The sequence below is a fragment of the Orbicella franksi genome, chromosome 4 (genome assembly GCF_964199315.1).
Source record: "Orbicella franksi chromosome 4, jaOrbFran1.1, whole genome shotgun sequence".
In the NCBI taxonomy this organism is placed as follows: Eukaryota; Metazoa; Cnidaria; class Anthozoa; order Scleractinia; family Merulinidae; genus Orbicella; species Orbicella franksi.
Window position 1 is genome coordinate 21,727,301 of NC_138148.1, and position 20,000 is coordinate 21,747,300.

The 20,000-nt window shown below is 38.9% G+C and overlaps 1 protein-coding gene and 1 pseudogene across 2 annotated transcripts in view; both read left to right on the top strand.

Annotated features, from left to right (window-relative positions):
- Positions 1–1,620, top strand: part of LOC145484915 (synaptotagmin-16-like) — a 51,671-nt gene extending 50,051 nt beyond the window's left edge. The window contains exon 4 of the transcript XR_014049107.1: positions 9–1,620. The gene's annotated coding sequence lies outside the window, so the exon portion shown is untranslated. The remainder of the gene's footprint in view (positions 1–8) is intronic.
- The window catches only part of LOC145484910 (uncharacterized), a 437,829-nt pseudogene that overhangs the window by 68,374 nt on the left and 349,455 nt on the right, over positions 1–20,000 (top strand). The window lies entirely within an intron of this gene.

Here is a 20,000-nt window from a genome sequence, read left to right on the forward strand (position 1 = left end):
GACTCTAGCTTCTTGAGTGCTTAGCAAACCTCCCAAGTGCATCCATAACTCAATAGTGCTCGCTATGGCGTTTACCATTTGTTTTATAACATAACATTGACACATTGGAACAACAGAAGTCCTTTTATTGAGCTACATCACAAAAAAATGTTCGTGTAGTCCTACATGACAAGAGAAAACAAGCGCGCGAAAATTCATTCATGACAACCGACTGCACACCAGTAACTCGATAAAGTTTCATCTTCAGACAACTGTGAAGACAGTTTCGCATTTCTGGCAAAAGAACGTCGGCCATTACTTTGGAAACAATGTCTGTCAAAGGATTTGCTTTGTAAACGTTAGCACACACGTCAGCAGCGTACACCCATGGGCAAATAGTAGACGCTAAATTAACCAATCAGAGCGCGCGCTTTGCTTTAGTTATGTTATAATTCCAAATCGTCCCGCTCGGCTATATCCTTGTAAACCCCAACTGCATTCGAGTCATATTCTTGAGCTTCCTCGCGGTTGTCTTTCTTGCAAATTAGTACTTCGTTCATCACTGGGGACCAGGTTGCCTTGTAAACATGATGTCCACGTATTGCGGCCTTGAATTTCATTTGATATGACATAGAAACACTGAAATTCCAATCTGTTCTGGCCATAATACCACAATAACCTGTGGAATCCCAGTGCAAAGTATGATGTGAAATGGAGCTGTACGGTATATCTATTACGAATGCACTGAGCACACGTGATGTCGGGCCACCACACGTGAAATCTGATACGACTGACCTTTGGACGGTCTTGGTTGTTATGTAATAGAAGTACCGTATTTTCTCAATTAAACGCCCCCGGCGTTTATTTCAAAATTGGCCTCGTGGACCCGGCGTTTATTTAAAGCCGGCGTTTAATCGGGGCCCGGCGTTTATTTATGAAGTGCAATATTCTGTCATTTTTTTCAGATTGATTTATTCACCCATCCTCCGAAACCTAGGGCAGTTTATCAACACGAAATGACTTTTCCATTCGGTACTGACTGTCCCTGAGTCTTAGAGGATGATTATTGCTAAAAGATACAGCATTATAAACAGCACATGTATGTTACAATCAGGACATGTGGCACTGAACAGAACAAAAATATGTAAAATAAATAGGAGCAAGTATGGATACAAAGTTTTAAGTTCCGTATAAACGGCAATGTCGCCATCGTTCTCCTCGATACTATCAGTTAAGCGTCCCCATTTACGATTTTTAATGTACCTTAATTGTCATAAACAACAAACTCGTTAACTTCTGGAAAGATATTGCGATCGGCGAAGGTCTTATTGTAAGTCATGAAGAAAACAACAAGTACGATCCGTGTGCGATGGCTGTTTACCGTGTGCATGACCCTGATAATGAGAATATAAATGTCGGACACATCCCAATCGAACTCTCTTCCGCTCTTTGCTTCTTTGTAAAACATGGAGGGAAAATTCGGCTAAAGTGAGACAGGAAACCTACCGAGCTAGCAACTTGGAACAAGGCGGCCTTGAAGTCCCTATTTCTATTCAGTGTGCGATTTCCTCTCAGAAAGGACAACTTATGACAAGATTGAAACAGCTCATAAACAAACGCTGGAGGGATCCTCGCGATTTTAGTGACAGTGAGCACTATAACATACGAAAGAAAGTGCGTCATCAGTAATAAGACTTAATGACAACACGAACACCAACATTTTGTTTTATTTTGTTGCACAACTACTATTCTTGTTATGTTAAGCCGGACTTTTCCTTTTGAACGTTTATTAAGATTATCAAAACACCATAGCGTAATAGTATGTCGCAGTAATGCTATTTAATAAGGGAAAAATCAAATTGTTGGTTCGAACGCAAATAAACGCCGGGGCCTCGAACAAACGCCGGGGCCTCGATTAAACGCCCCCGGCGTTTATTTCAAAATTGGCCTCGTGGACCCGGCGTTTATACGAGGCCGGCGTTTAATTGAGAAAATGCGGTAAATCACATAGAAGTTCCTAGAGCTTCAGTACGTATCTTTGGTTGCAATGTCCAGCTCGCACGATGCAGCTATATCGCACAAAGGTGAGAAAAGGCGAAACTACGACATTTCCTTCAAACTCGGCGTCAACAAAATCTGGATCGGACCGGACCGGATCACGGATCGGATCACGGACCGAATCACAGAAAAAAAAACAACAACAAAGTTTTAAAGAAAAAAAATCCCAAAAAAATCAAATCGTTTATAAGGTAATAATAAATAAAAAATAAAAGTGGAAAACTAAAATGTGTTAAATGAAAATAAGAATCCCGAATTTAACGCAATGACATGTTAATTACAGAGAATGACGAGGTCATTTAAAAAGCCACGTAAGCGCCTAATTTACGACGAATTTAAATTGTAATGAACAGGCAGATGTAGCTATATTTTAATACTAGTTGGCTCGAAGCTTGCGTGAACCTCCCATTCTCGTTTTTGAAATTGTTGCTAGTATCAGTGGCTAATTCTCGGCTACATTTTCGTGTCAGATGTGAGCGTTACAGTTGGCGTTACAGTTAATGAGAAAACTTACGTACGAAAGCTTAAGGACATGACTTGCTTTAAAGCAGCTACGTCACGATTTGCGCACCTTCAAAAAACTAACCTAGTTTTTCAAGTTTGTCATTTGCAGTCCTCGTTAATCTTTGCCATCCTTAACGATCCTCATTCCGTTTTGATAGTGTTCTTGACTCTTAAGTGTTTTCTATCCTAGAACACGATCATTTTAAGGTTTTATTCTATTTAAAGGCAACTCTTTACGACCCTAAAAATGACTCTAAAAATCGTGACGTAACTCCTAAAATGTTGTTTATTCTGGGGTTGCGTTATCGTTCACACTATCGATGCTATTCCTATAATTTTTTGTAAAACAGCTATATTTCCTTGAAATACAAATGGTTTGTTTCGTTTTATTCCAGTGCGAAATATCGTATTCCAAACTCACATCTTGTAAAAGTATAGACTTGTCTCAAATTAAAACGGAAATTGTTTGAAATCATCAGGTGTTTAATTTTTAGTGTTTCTAGTTTTTGTGTTTCTATTCATACGTTCGTCCTATCATTACCATGCTGACTCGTTTTATGACAGTTTACCTTTGATGCAAGTGGATATACGAAATATCATTTATCTGAACTGCGGAGAAAGATATGAAGACATAATTGATCATCGCAATTATACACACAACTTGAGCAGTTGTAAAATTAAAGCCTGAAAAAAATTCAGGCCTGAACGGGATTCGAACCCACGACCTCTGCAATACCGGTGCAGTGCTCTACCAACTGAGCTATTAAGCCAACTGGGCGCAACTGGTCACATTGTGAGTTCGTAATATACCCGTAGATAGTGAAGAGTGCAAGTGAATATACGAAATATCATATAGTTGAACTGCGGAGAAAGATATGAAGACATGATTGATCATCGCAATCAAAACCCAACAGCCTGAAAAAAATTCATCTGTGACCAGTTCCCAGTTGGCTTGATATTATAAAAGAATAGAGGAATATCACACCTGAATTAAATAAAACTTTCTGCTCACAGTAGTCACTCTAGTGTAATTTGCTCAACAAAATTTTGAATTTTGAATCTTGAATTTTGAATTTTTTTTCCTTGATCCAATCCGTGATCCGATCCGTGATCCGGCCCGTGATCCGATCCGTGATCCGGTCCGATCCAGATTTTGTCGACGCCGCTTCAAACTCAAGGCAATAGAATATGCAGAAAGGGTATCTAAAAACGCAGCAGCGAAAAAATACAAGGTGGACGTGAAGCGCATCCGCGAATGGCGTAAGAATAAACAGTCGATCGCAGAACTGAAAGAAAAGCACAAAGGCCAGGGAAGAAAAAAGCTAGATGGAGGGGGGCGAAGGGCTGTGGATAGTGATCTTGACGACATAATCCTTGAATGGATTTATGGAAGAAGAGCTAACGGGCTAAGAGTTTCCCGAAAACTCATTATGGTCAAGGCAAAACACTCGTATGATGAAAGGTGCCCAGAAGGCGAACAAGATATGTTTAAAGGCACTGAAGGCTGGCTTCAAAAGTTTATGCTCCGGCATGGGCTTTCGCTGAGAAGAAAGACGACTACTGCGCAGCAAGACCCTCATCGCCTGATCGACAAATTGCTATCTTATATCCTTCAGGTTCGGAGACTTTCTCAACGACACGAGTATCAGCCTTCTGTATCATAGCTATGGATGAAACCCCTGTGTGGGATGATATGGTCTCAAACACTACTGTTGACAGGGTGGGAGCCTCATCCATCAACCTAAAGACCACTGGGCATGAAAAAGTCATGGTTACCGTATGTTTATCTGCACGAGCTGACGGTACAAAACTGAAACCATTCATTGTATTTCGTGCAGCCAAGCGCGAAACAAGGAAACTAAATGAAGATTTCAGGCATAAATGCGTTGTAACAACATCGTCCAATCCCTGGATGAAGGAAGAGTTGACTCTGAACTGGGTTAAAAGCGTCTTGGGAGCATTTTCTTTCAACAGACGCTTACTAGCGTGGGGCTCTTATGAGTGTCATATGATGCAGATTGTTAAAGAAGCGCCTCACCAAATCAATGTCGATCAAGTCATAGTTCCTAACGGTTGCACGAAATACGTCCAAGCACCAGACGTAAGCTGGAACAAGCCTTTCAAAGCATTAGTATCTGAACAGTATGATGCGTGGATGGCTAGTGGTGTCCAAGAATTTACAGAGGCGGGAAACATGCGACCGCCACCGAGAAAGACCATTGTAGAATGGGTGTTGACCACCTGGGCACGGCTTCCCACTGAGGTAATTACAAAATCATTTAAGTCCTGTGCATTAAATCTAGCCGTTGATGGCTCTCAAGATTCAGAGATCCATTGTTTCAAGAAAGGCCAACCATGCGAAGCAGGAGCAGAGCAGTTGAGGGCACAACTTTCCGTGCTTGATGAGCCCACTCTTCCAGACCCATTTCAAGCAATAACTAACTCAGACATAGAAGAGGCCGGCGATGAAAATACCATGGTGGTCGACGAGGACTCGGATGTTAACATTGAGCTATAAGAACTACCAGTACCCTTTTCCGCCACTTTCGCCACTTTGTATGTACCATATACCGTTATGGATTTGTAGACGGTTTACACTTATCAGCGGACGGACTTGATAGTCTGCTAAAGCTCTGTCATTTAGATTATTATAATACCGTATTTAGGTTACCATGTTACAGTTATTAAAATAAATGCCTCTCTCTTTTAAACGCCTCTTATCTTTTAAACGCTCCCCCCCCCCCCTTGGACCCTTGAAATTTAATAAACGCCCCCGGCCTTTATTAGATCATTTACGGTAGCCCACTGACACCTGTGCTGGCCTTAACCAGGCGTGACGAGCGTTGGCCTTTGTTCCACTTCTGACGTCATTGCCTTCGACCGAAATACTCAAGTTCTGAGGACATGATTGATCATCGCAGTTATACACACAACTTAAGAAGTTGTGAAATTAAGACAAATTAAAGCCTGAAGAAAAAAAATCAGGCCTAAACGGGTATCCGGTATTGCAGAGGTCATGGGTTCGAATCCCGGTCAGGCTTGAATTTTTTTCAGGCTTTACTGATTTTACAACTGCTTTAAGTTGTGCGTATAACTGCGATGTCTTCATATGTTTCTCCGCAGTTCGAATAAAGGATCTTCCATATATTCGCTTGTACTCAAGTTCTGCAGGAGGAAAAGATCTTTCCAATGATACCCTTGTCACGGTGATTTTGGTATCCCCGTGTTTTGGGTAGCCCCGTACCCAAAATGGGTACCCAAAACACTGAAAGCGTAAACCTGGGGCAAGTGAAATCATCCTCAATTCTGCTCAAAACCCATTTATCTTCTTACGAAGCTTTGTCTCAATAAATTAAAGCGTTCTTTAGCTTGATATAAACACAATACGTCTCTGAAAATAGTCACAATTCATAACAGACTGTCTGATCCTAGCCTGTTCCAGGCTCTCGGTCAGTGGGGACGATCGTAAAACCGGGCACGGGACGAGCGGGGTCTGATAAAAAAAAACATAGGCACGCAAGGCGTGCAAGAGTTGTTTTTTGGTGACTTAAAAGCCCCTGGAGGTAGCTCCACTCGGTTGACTCTTAACAGTTATGATGAGGGTAACTCATTCACGTATACTGATCCCGCATTCCATTCAATGTTTTCATAGAGTTTAATATTCTTGCACAAACTTTGATGATTGTTATCCCTAAATACTTCACAACGATTCTTGAGAACGACTCTTTTCCTTCTTTTTCTCCTGTTTAACTGATATCCCAACGAAATACTTATAAACACAAGTACAACTTTTTTATCATGACTCGCATATTTACAATTTTTACAGAAATAGATATACAAATTAAGTTAAAAAAAATGCTTGATAATAGTAATAGCGCGAACCCGCGGGTAGCCTGGGCTAATCTAGGCGGGCCACATCTATATTTATATAAAATAAATAAATAAATAATAAATAAATAAATAAATAAGTGCTCTTTTCGAATACTACTTTGTCTGAACTTGTAAAAGTATAGACGATCTTGGAACATCCCCTAGTGCTCTAATGGCACGAAAAATTTACTCTAAATTTGATCCTGATCAAAGTCGAGGTCAAATATGATCATAGCTTTGATCCAAACTTTGACGTGAGTCAAATGTGTGTCAAAACTGTCACGGCTTTGCCGATACATTTGATCCATGACAAAGAAGAGGGCAAATGTGATGTTAACTTTGACTCCACCTTTGACCCACGTCAAAGGAGGAATCAAATATCTTATGGATTTGCTATACATTTGATCCCTGTCAAAGGTGAGGTCAAACATGTCAATAACTTTGACTTAAGTTTTGACGCGCGTTAAAGGCGTTCAAAGACACCACGGCTTTGCATACCTTTGATCTCTTATGTCAAAGGCGTTCAAAGACACCACGGCTTTGCATACCTTTGATCTCTTATGTCAAAGGCGTTCAAAGACACCACGGCTTTGCATACCTTTGATCTCTTATGTCAAAGGCGTTCAAAGACACCACGGCTTTGCATACCTTTGATCTCTTATGTCACAGGCGTTCAAAGGCGCCATGGCTTTGTCCAATTTTGATCCTACGTCATGTCATGTCAAAGGCGAGGTCAAATATGGCCATATCCTGCGACTCCTCTTTTAACGCCCTAATAGCCTGCGTTATCGTATTTTGTCTGTTTTAACGATTGAATGAAAGCTTGCTTTCTTGCCAATGTGTATTTTTTTAATAAAAAAGTTTTCACTTGACCTGGAGGTGGCACAAGAAAACCGCTCGAAAACAGCGGGAAAAACGCGGTTGCCAGCGGCTTCCCGCATTTTTCTGGCCAATCAGAGAGAGACTAAAGGTCAACGAAGTCGGCTGTGAGGAAAGCAGACATTTTTCTTTATTTGGCTTCATTATGGCGGCTCTGGGGAAATTTTCATTGTGTTTTGGACCAGGAAAGGTAAGTCTTTGAATTTCGTTCATTTGTTTTCAATGGTCAGAGAATAACGGAGTGGAAAAAGTAAATTAAACGCAGCAATGGCTACATAAAGGAATAAAGAGCTATGAATTGCGTATATTCATAGCAGGACAGATCCTCGGCGAAAACATTTTGGTCGAATCTCGGTTGATCGGCAAAGTTCTTCGTTAAGAAAAGACAAGACTTTATTTTCAATTCACATATACTTATTTACAAAAGTTGACAAAGATAATATTTTTTCCTTACTCAGTCAAGTCTTGTGCATTCAATTGAAGTGTCTGTCACTGCATAGATTTTAGCATGATCAGTGCTTGAAATAAATGTAACTTTATAATTAAGCTTAAACTTAACTCCATCTTCGTATAAATTGTTGTGCACAATGCCTCTGGTAATTTCTGAGCTTAAACAATTCCCTTGAAAGAAAGCTCATGTAAATGAAAAGGAAATTTGCATTGAAGGAAAAACTCAGTCAGCCGTGCATGACAAACCATCTCCACCTGACTTAATTATTATATTAATTTAACCGCGCGGCCATGGGCCGAGCGCGGTTCATGGTTTACCCGTGGTTTTTTTTTTTTTTAACCGCGCGGCCATGGGCCGAGCGCGGTTCATGGTTTACCCGTGGTTTTTTTTTTTTCGCAGATTTGTCTGCGACCAGACCCAAGCTTCCGCTCGGCCAAATTTTGAGTCACGCAACCTGTGATGTTTACTCGCCAAAAGCTGTTGAAACATTAATAAATCTCATCTCCGATACTGACTTTCGCGGGAAAAAAATTAAAAACCCAGCGTTCGTCAAAAATTATATTTTTTCAGCAGAAATTTAGCTCGGAACATATACATATTTATATTTCTTTGAATCGTCGATGAAATGACCTTTTCCGGATATTTTTTCCTTCGGGGTCAACCGAAACCTCCGATTTCAAAATCACGCCGAACCCACACGTTGCAAAAAAATCTCTTCAAAACCCTGACTTCAAAGCGATATAACACTTCAGCGTTAATAGCTACCACACATCGGCAGAAGGTAAATCTATTCCTTAACAATCCAGCTTTATCGTGTTAAAATTTCAGCGAAATCGAACAAAACCAGAATTAATTAGAATTTTTATGTGACCTCACTCCCCAGACTTGACCTAACAAAGGAAGCAACGGTCGCCCATAGCAACCGAAAAACACGAACATAACAAAGCCGACGTTTCGGCCAAAAAACTCCAGAATTATCGCCTGAGAGCTTAAACTTGAATGGGAACATCTTTTTAGAACTTTTTTCAACTGATTTAGACGAAAGACTGGCCTCGCCGGGCTACAAAAAAGACCAAGGGAAAAACAGAACAAGACAGCAGAACAAACCGATAATATTTCATCGCATGGCTTTCGGCACGAAAACGAAAATACAGCTTACTTCTGGATAAATTCAGCCTTACAAGCCAGCAACCGGTCCCAAATTACTTTCTATATCCTTACAAATGTCCTGACTTCAATCTCCGAAAGATTTGGCCCCAATTTTGAGCAAATAAACATTTCGTCGACGGTGACCGCCATTACGGTGGCTTGCATACTAAATTAGCTAACTTGACAAAATTCTCCTGTGGGGGGGGGGGATATGACGAAAAGAGCTGAACAATGGCCTGTAATTGGCTAATGATGAGATCTTCCCACTGTCCAAATTTGGTGAGAATCGAAAGTAACGCCAATTTTCTGTCACGTTTTCAATCTGTAGCCACTGGAGTGACCAAAATCGATACATCGGTCGGGATAGAGTTTCATTATTAAATTACATGACTTGTGTGACTACTTTGCTAGCCCTTTACTCGTGGAAAACACCAATCAAATTTAATCATGTCTTTAAAGAAAGAAAGCTGTTGTTAATAGTGTTATTATCGTGTGGTTCATATCGTTCATGCCCATACATATCCCGAAGAAAGTTCTAGATTAGGACCATTACGTCATCGGTGATTTGTCAACGGCTACTACTGATGGTGCAATAATACAGTTTGTGTTGATCAAGTGATGTGATGTCTACAGTAAGAAAAGAATCATCAACGACTGCTTTGAAATGTGCACTACGTTCCGACGGTAGTGCTAAGCAAACAGTTAAATTTTAAAAGCGCGGTTATAAGATCTAAAAGATCTTCTTGTTATACCATTGAAAGAGTGGTTGACTCAGGAAATTTAATCTATGGATTAGTTTCTGCTTTTGTCTCTGGTTACCATTCTATTGAAAAAAGCTCTGTTTGTTGCCACAGTTGAAATTATGTTTGTTCACTGATGTTGATAAATGACTTCACTGGTGTGAATTTAACAAATCGAATGTGGTTTAGCGTGGTCTGTACTCTTATTGACAATGATACGCATCATCATAGTGGTCAAAATGTTGTGGACTCATGAAACACAGCCGAGTGAGTCCACAACAAATTTTGACTAGTGTGATGACAATCAGATTGCGAGATCAGTAGCAATCATAGCAAAATATGTTTTGATATTTGTTGTATCAGGCTTATGGATCAGTCATTTGGAACTGCACTATCTCCTGGCCAACCCCCCCCCCCCCCCAAACCTGCCAGGCATTTGACATTTTGAACTGTCTTCTGGGCTAAGAATGGTGTCATACCAGGTGATCAAATGCACCTACCCTGTGACATTTGCAAAACTGAGTAATAGAAATGTAGATTGAGTGTCGATGGAGTGTTGATTGAGTATCGATCAGGTGTTGATCGAGTGTCGATTGAGAGTATCGATCAAGGGTATCGATCGACACTCGACCATGGACGTCTTTATTACACATAATTCAGCTTATCTTTAGTGGGTGAAATTATTACAATGTTTGATAAAAAGCAAACTTGCCATTAGTTGCAAATTAAATAGCTGACCTCATTATAATATTATTATGTGACCTCTCTGGACAGTACCAATAGTTTTAGAGTTTCATGTCTTGCTCTTTTGAGCAGTAGACAATTAAATGCCAATTAAAAACTGACTAGTGGAAATTTGCTTATGAATGTTGTTTTTATCCTTCAGCTAATCATTCTAGGAGAACTGAAGATATTAACAGAATAAATTGGGAGAGGATACAATATAAAACTCTGTAGTTCATAGTCAACTCAGATGCAGTTTAATCATGCAGTGCTCCAAAGTGTGAAAACATCACAACATTTTGGTAAGCAAAAGGCTGGAATATTCATTTGTTATTTCTATATTTTGTAGCATAGACCATCTTATAACTTCTTCAGTCCCAACTTTTTATATCTTTTTCCAGCAAAGAAAGTATATAAATACCGGTAGAGTTAAAAAACCTGGCTATAATTTATTAATATTATTTTAATTGATCATTTTTATAATAGTCTCATCACTCTGTGGAAAAAAGTTGTTTCTTTTTGGTTCATTTAAGGACATTGAGTGAGGAAATGTTGTCTTTCTTATGGGACAAATACATCAACTGGCTCACCTGGACGAAAATTAAGAAATTAAAATGTTATTGAAAACATGCAAGGGATGGGAATCTTTTTGGTAAATGAATCAAAGTTGCAGAATGTTGCAACCCAGTCTCAGGAAATGTTGGTTTTTGATTGGTAAAAGCTGAGTTTTGAATCTAAATTTTGAGTGGTTGTCTGCGATATCAACTGTTTTGGTTTGGCCATTAGGTTTCCAAACCAAATTTTTTCAAGCAAAATTAATAATATGATTAATTCATAACTATTCATGGGATCAGTAGAGAATTTAAGGCGTAGAGGATTTGATAATAACTTAGTAAAAGTAAATTGACAAAGACCTTTATTTGCTTTACTCAATTTAAAATTTTGTTGGCAAATTTGTCAGGATAATGGCCATTTCCCTCTATGAGATGCGGCTGCTGGGAATCATAGTGGTTGTATTCATCATCTTGCCCTGGATTTTTGTTTCAATGAAGGCAACAGCTATGCGATCCCATGCAGGCATGTCTCATGTTAAATTATTTAATTTCAGGAATTTTTTTCAGTGGAAAAAAAGTGTACAAGTAGTTGCTAACTGTTTACTAATCAAATGTGCAATTATTTTGATATGTTTATATGCTCCTTTTCTACAGGGAAAATAAGGAAAAAGATAACACTACTGATCACGAAGAGATCTGTGGAACACAGGAACAGCAATATTCCCAAAGGTGTGTGTATTCCTCATTTCTTGTCACAGTTTATGTCACATTTGTTGGTTTTTTAGATTGCTATTTTGCAACCATAAAAGATCTTTGTTGTGAGATGTCTGTAAGAGGCAGGCAGACAGATGGACTGGTAAATTGGCTTTAGGTTTTTTGTTTATTTGTGCCAAGCTGTGCACTTTTAAAATGACCCCAAGTCTTTGTTCTCTTATGAAATTCTAGCTGGGGATAAGCCCTTGTTCAGCCGGTGAAATTAGCTTTTTAAACTGGCTCTTAATGACATACCTGTGTGACCAAATCTCTAAGTAGAATGGAGAGAAATACAAAAAAAGGCTACCAATTGAGTTCCCTCTTCTACTCTTGACTCATGCGTTTCTCTGAAAAGTGTTATGCACTCTGATGAAAATATTTGTCCACAGACAGTACCAGTTCCCAGATTAGCAAACAGTTTTCTTAGAGCAAAGCTCAAGGAAAACTGTGAGCTTTGAGGAGCACATAATGTCAAAGACATATATCCTTACATATTTTTTAAGTCAAAATATGGAGCTATTGTGTTAATTATCCTTAGTCAAGTATACTATGCAACACACTGGATCTTTTGAAAATGAGGAATATTACTCATAATTTGCCCAGTTTTACCTGGGGCAATTCGGTCACGTGATGCGTTTAGACGTGACCACGTGAGCGAAAATATGTCTATGGACTACGGACAAGACTATTTTCACCGTTCTTTTGTTAGTGGACTGAGTTTAAGATTAAAATTCCAAATCTGCGGTAAAATTAAATACATATTTGCTGTTGACAGAAGCACAAACTATTCGGAGGAGGAGTAATGATCTGATTGGTCACGTTTTATTAATGTGATATTAGCAAAAACCATGGGTTACCTTTGAGGAATAGAATGCCAAGATTCACCCTTAATATTCATTTCCAACGTTTTTGTCTGTTTGCTTCTGTTTAGGCAAATGCGGACAAGCAATGGTTGGCAGGATGGACTTATCCAGTGAAGATGCATTGATTAATTTCGTCAACGCCTTAGACTTTGTCAAAATGTGTCTTCCCTAGAAAGCATGGGGATTCAGTTGGCATTGAACCCCAAAAGGCAGTTTAACCACTTTGATGAGAAAGAAGTGGAAAACACTGTATTCCATTCCACTTATAATGCAAGAATTAGCAAGTGCAAGCAGCAGAAAAGGAGAATTGCCAAATATTAGGAGTTCCATGCAACGGACTGTACGTGCCATCTGGAAAGGACGCTTTTACACTAGTTGACTTTTGTGAAAAGCTTGCCATATCTTTCCCGAAATTTTGCGGTTATCCTCTCTATTGTCTAGTCTGGTCTAGTAAATTTAAGGAACTGAGAATTTAGCCATAGTACTTCAGTGTTAGATAAATGCGCTTTATACCATGGAAGATTTGTTGACTGTTGTTTTCACGGTAGATAGAACAATGTTTTCCTCATGATCAGTCGCATTACGTGTAGTTTGAAACCAAGCCTGTAACGTGGAGCCTAAAACATTTATGTAAGGTACTTGAAGGTATTTACTCTTGATAAACATAGGCACGCAAGGCGTGCAAGAGTTATTTTTTTGTGTGAAGTATCGGAGATAGGAGCATTCATGGAGCTGTTTACAGTAATGATTTGGTTAATTTGACAAGTTTTTTGGTTGCGATGTACAGCAAGAAAGAAACGGAATTTATGATGTACATGCAATGCTACATCGGTCATGGTAAGATAGCTAAATGGTAAGCCATAAAATGTTTGACTGAATAAACTACAGTAATCTGACACGTCTCCAGTTTAATCTAGATACCATCTTATTTTCTAACAGGCAATTTGGTTCGTTCTTTGATACAACCCGCACTGTGATTGGTGTGACACGCGCACATGCATAACTCCCTCACTCACCGATCACATAGCCCCTCCAACCCTCAAGAGGAATTTTTGCTCAAAAATACTCAAGTTAATTAAGAGACTTTTCCGCATTTTATACGAGCAATAAGTTTACCCTTTTTGCAAAACACAACACAACTTCACCGAAAATAGAAAGAAAGAGAAAAGAAACCTCTCCTGGCACGTTGAAAGTCTGATTTAATTAAATTGCGCTTTAACTTGGTGCCACACAGTCTTCAAAGAACATTTGAACAGTTTTCATACTTTTTACATTTAAAAATATCGGACCGAAATGAATGTCATCAAATAAAACTATTAAACTGCTACTGCAGAGACGTAAAAACCGTGCAGAAATGAAAGCTTCTTTTTTGTTTGATATCCTGGAAACAATAGCTGATAACTTGTCAGCTCTAATTGAATTTACTCCCATATAAAAAACAAGTGTTAAGTTGCCATTTGTTACTAAAGATAGCAAACATCTCGTGGGAAAGAGTGGTGACGATTCGTCAGCTTTAATTGAATTCACTCCCTTGTGAAAAACAAGAGTGTCAAATTACACTTTGTAAAAAATAAATATATCTCGTTATATTTGCATGCAGCAAGAACAAAACAATCGTTACCTGAACTTACTATTGTAAACATTAGAACTGTTTCAAATCTAAATAGTTTCGTCTCCTCTAAAACATGTCCTAAGAACTAGAAGTGACGATTCGTGACCTCTAATTGAATTTACTCATTGTGAAAAACAAAAGTATCAAGTTACCTTTGTAACTAAAAATGAAAACATCCTGTCTATTTGCATACTACTAACTCACGAACTGTTTCAAACCTCAAGGCTCATCTCGTTCATAACTAAAATCCCCAGCCTAACCCACAGAAAACGTCAAAGTAAACCCAATATATGAATACTTCCTCCTCTTTTATAGAAGAATAAGTATGGCCGTTCTCAACTCTATCGGGATCAAATCTTCTCACATACCATTTACCTTTACAACAAGAAATTTGATTGGCTATTTATAGTAGATCCAATCTGATTGGTGTGACATACATACATCTCTCACTCACTCACTCACTCACCCATTAACCCGTCCATAACATACCCGACGTGCCGACTAATAGGTATTTTTTTTACAAAAAAATAACTCAAAAACGGGAAAAAAAAAATTAAAACTGAGATGAATTAAGTTGAGTATATTTAATTTCCTAAAATCAGGTGAAATGATCTTTCCGGGCCGCTTTTCCGTTAACATTTGTCAAGAGTTTTGGTACAAAATAACCTTATTAAAGCTGATATAATCTTCAAAACTTGTCAGACATAAAACAAGAGTACGGATATGATTGCATCCTTCGTATGCGGTGATAGCACCGCATACGCTAGTGTAGCAAGCAGAAAAATCCGTATAAGATGTGGATCGCGCGAAACGTGATCAACGGTCGCGAATCGCGAAAGAGGAGCGCGAGCGAGAAGTTCGGGCGAGTCGCGCGAGCGCGGAACGCGCGGAGCACCTTTGACAAACCTTTGGCCTGCGTCACAGCCATCTTCGACCACGTCTTTAGCAAACCTTTGACTTGAATCGCAGACAAATTTGATTACACGTTTGACCCACCTTTGACAATGCGTAAAGGCGTATCAAAGGATCACCTTTAACCCTAAAAACAAATGCGTTCACAGGTGAGTAAACACGGCCTTTCACGCCTTTGATTTTGGTGGTAAAGGTTTATTCAAAGATGATCTTTGATTCGCGTCACAGATCGTCAAAAGCGTACAAAGGAGGCTTTTACAAAACCTTTAACCACACATTTGACGCGCGGTAAAGGCGATTTTTCGTGCCGTGTATATATTAATTAAATAAGCGTCTTATCTCTATTTTTCTGTATGGCAATCTTAACTGTGGAACAAATTCTTGAACGTTCTCGACATCTAAGCTTAAGTCTTTCAGTCATCCTTTTGCATCCTCCGCTACACACGAAAATACAATATCTCGATCTTACACCTTTTAACTCATTTGCAGAGCATCTTGTTCCCTCCGAATAATTTTGGTAACCGATCAAACATATGAGCTTGAAATCCCTAGCTTTTGCGCACAATCCCTCACTTGTTTCACATTTAAGAAAACACTGCCTTTTCTCTAAATTTCAATAAACTAACGCTTCAAATCTTTGTTGATAACTCATCGCACACGTACTCAGTTTGAACAACAGCATTTCCATTTCTGCAACAATTTGTAATAACCACAGAGATAACTTCATGATAACACAGATGAGTACTTTCTACAATTTTCACTTTGGTCAGCAAAACAAGCCCGTCCAAAACGAACGCTCAAATCACAATTTAGTGTTGGGCATTTTGCTGACAGCGTGTGCGTTGTAAGCAGCTGAGCGTCACACAAAGTACTTTTCATATATAATTCTCCCTCAATAAACCTAACTCGACAACATGCAAAATGTTTTACTGAGCAAACTTCAGTAATTTGATACGTCTCCAGATACCATCCTATTTTTTAACACGCAATTTGATTCGTTATTTGATACAACCCACACTGTGATTGGTGTGACGTGCGCACAGGAATGACTCCCTCGCTCACTGACCATATAGCCCTTCCAACCCTATGAGGAATTTTTGCATAAAAATATTCAAGTTGAGAGAACTTTACTCATTTTATACGAGTCATAAGTTTATCTCTTACACAACGCAACAACACTACTTTACCAAAAATAGCAAGAAAGAGAAAGAACCTCGGCTCTGACACGTTTAAGTCTGATTTAATTAACTTGTAGTTTAACTTGGCGCCACGCATTCTTCAAAGAACATTTCAACATTTTTCACACTTTTTTACCTTTAAATACAAAGATCTCACACTGAAATGAATGTCGTAAAATACCCATTCATTAAACTGCTGGAACAGACACTTAAAAACTGTCCAAAGATGTTAGCTTCTTTTTTGTTTAATATCCTGGGAACAACAGGCGATAAGTTGTCAGCTCTAATTGAATTTACTCCCATGTGAAAAACGTGTAACTAAAAATAATAATATCTCGTTTTGTTTGTTCAAACATTTCATGGGAACAAGTAGTGACGATTAGTCATCTGTAACTGAATTTACTCCCTTGTGAAAAACAAGAGTGTCAAATTACCCTTTATAACTAAAATCGATATACTTGCATACAACAAGAGCAAAACAATCGTTACCTGCACTTACTGTTGTAAACGTTAGAACTGTTTCAAATCTAAATAGTCTCGTCTCCTCTAAAACATGTCCTAAGAACTAGAAGCGACGATTCGTGACCTCTAATTGAGTTTACTCCTTGTAAAAAACAAAAGTTACCCTTTGTAACTTAAAATAAATATACCTTGTCCCATTTGCACACTACTAAGTCTTGAACTGCTTTAGAACTCAAGACTTATCTCGTTCATAACTAGCCACCATTAAACTAAAAATAATGCACTCTAAAACACCCCAAAATACTGGTATGTACTGTCACACACCTCTCCAAACCGGACTAACAATCGACTAGTGAGAAATCTCAGATAGTGCAGACTGCAATTGATAGCTCTAGCACGGTAGTCCCATAAGTACTCACCCCTGCTCGGTTCACTTCCGGTTTGTATCTACCTTGGTAGTCTGCTAGGGCTTTACCCCTTTGCAGTGAGTACGTTTCAAGGTTGTATTTTCATTCAAGGTCCGAAAATTACGTACAATTACTGTTTGTCACGACAGCTTTTGAATTTTACTCTGGTGTTTTACGATGATTTTCGTTCATTTTAAATTCAATAAAATACGTCGAACAAACGTGACAATTTAGCTTTTCGCGCCAACTTTGTAACTTGACACTTTTGTTTTCCTCGCAAAGGAATGTAACATGAAACTCTTGTTTTCGCCAAAAGACGCGGAAGATGAGCTTGTTTTATGGGATAAATGAAGGAAAGTTAAATATCTGATGAAGAAATGGAAGCGAAACAATTTTGTTTTTTCTCAAAACGCAAATTTTCCTATCACATATGAACAAGAACTAATTTAATTATCAGATAGTCACGGAATACCACTTTCTTTTTTTGTTGCCACCTTTGTTGTTAACAATAAAACAATTCAAAATTAATACACAACAATATCGATTGATACCACTGGGGAGCGTTTCAATGAGAAGTATTGAAGGTAAACAGCGCTACTTGGCCGATATCCTGTATCGATGAACGAGTCTCCTCAAAGACTGATTAAATTAATTTCCGCTTTCAGTTAGGTGCCACGGAGTCTGCAGCAATATCTGAGCACTTTCCTGGTTTTTTTTGTCACAAATTTACAATTTGCAGAATATTAAAGCCACTAACTCGGGAACTTTTTGGTCTCTCTTACAGACGCAGTTAAGGCGAGAAATAAAAAGGCCGCCAGTGCGGAGAAACTTCACATTTCCCTTCTTTATTTAAACCCTGACAAGCATACTATTGTAGTTTGAAAACAGCAGATGATATTTGTTGAACCGACCTGTGGGTTATTGTAAAAGATACCTTTAACTTTTGCACTAAAAAGGGAAAAGTGGCACTACCTAGTACCTGACATTACGGGTGCTTACCATTTGTCGGAATAAACCGGTTGGAATGACCGTTGAATAATGGTACGGGTTTTTCCAAAATCAGCAAACCAACCGAACGAGATGGCGCTTACCATTTGCAATTCGATTTCTCGTAATTGTTTTCGGCTGATGAGAGACTGGAAACTGGAAAATTTAGCAAATGGTGAGGAAATTTCCACCGTTCCGTTCCGAACGGAAAAAGAGGACTACCTCTGGGGGTAGTCCACAATTTCCGAACGGATTTTCCAGAAAATTACTGTTCCATTTGACTTTCAACCGAAATTTCCGGATTTTTTTGCTAAATGGTCAGCACCCTACACGACATAAAAAACCGCGTGGAAACATAGTATATAACACTTACGATGCTAGAACGCATGCCTCTTACATGTTGGGTTTTATCGTAAGGAAAACTACTCAACATTTGTGTGTTATCCCGTATGCAATGTATCGTCCTCCTAATGTACAGAAGACACGAACGCTAACTAATCTGCGCATGCGTTTAGAGCAAATTGGTTTTGTTCTTAAGACAATAGTACCACAAGGAGAGCAAGGGGTTACTTGAAACAAATATATAGCTTTGCGATGTTTACTCCTAACTGACGTAGATAAGACACGTTTTACGTAGGGTACATGTGTACCTTTCCCAGGTCACTCCCACCATTTCCTTGTCTCTTGGTTCCTTGTCTAATTACTTAATTGAAATTAATTAATTAAACAAACATTAAAGTTTACACCTGAGCGGATTAGTGCCTTAGTACCTGAGCGGATTAGTGCCTTAGTACCTGAGCGGATTAGTGCCTTAGTACCTGAGCGGATTAGTGCCTTAGTACCTTAGCGGTAGGCAGCCCCCAAAACCATTCCAATAGTAGATTCTGCACTAAAAAGGAAAGGGCGCGCTCTCCTCTTTTTTCGATCGTCCTCACTGACCGAGAGCCTGGAACAGGTTAGTCTGATCCGAGTCCGCAGTTATAACGACATACAAAACCGGTTTCACGCGTCAAAGATCTTTGTGTGAACATGCGCTTGGTGCCTATCGATAACCCTTCAAATGCACGCCATTTTAAACAAGAAAGGCAAATCGTTTTCATGTGACGTCATAAAATTCCAAAATCCAAAACTAAAGAGCCACGAAAATTTTTATCCTCTTAAGGCATAAGGGGATCTAAACGCGTTTGTGGAAAACTATACAGTTATCTAGTAATTTTTAGCCTCTTTAGGAGTTAAAGTGTTAGGAAAAGTGCTTGTGTAAATGTTTGTTGGTTCAGTTCAGATAATCAGTCGCCTAGATAGCCAAAGTAAGTTCCAGATGTTTGCACTATTTTCCGGCCGCCATGTTGGTGGAGCACAGAGCTCCACCAAAACTTGGAGAAGTGTCTTCTTTACCTGTCTCCTATAATATCAAAATTTCTCGACTTTATCCACTGAATAGTTTTGAGTCCTTTGAACACTATTTAACATACCCAAATCCCTAGTGATATGGGTATCCCTTTCCAATATGCTTGCTTGTTCGTGTTTCTTTAATTCAGGGTATAGCCAAATCGAACGAAGATAAAAAGACAGTCTGTTATAAATTGCGACTATTTTCAGCAAATTTACTTGTTTATATCAAGATTAACAAAGCTTTAATTTATTGAGACAAAGCGTCGTAAGAAGATAAATGGTTTTTCAGCTGAATTATGAATGATTTCACTGGCCCCAGTCTGTGGTATTTAACGCTTTCAGTGTTTTGGGTATCCCTCCTGGGGATAACTAGGGATTTGGGTACGGGGGTACCCAAAACACGGAGATACCCAAATTACTGCAACACCCTAATCAGAGTGATAGCGTCCATTGAGCCTGAAATATGTACAAAAACTCTCAGAAATTTGGGTGAAAATCTCGGAGGAAAATTTCCCCACAGTTTTTCT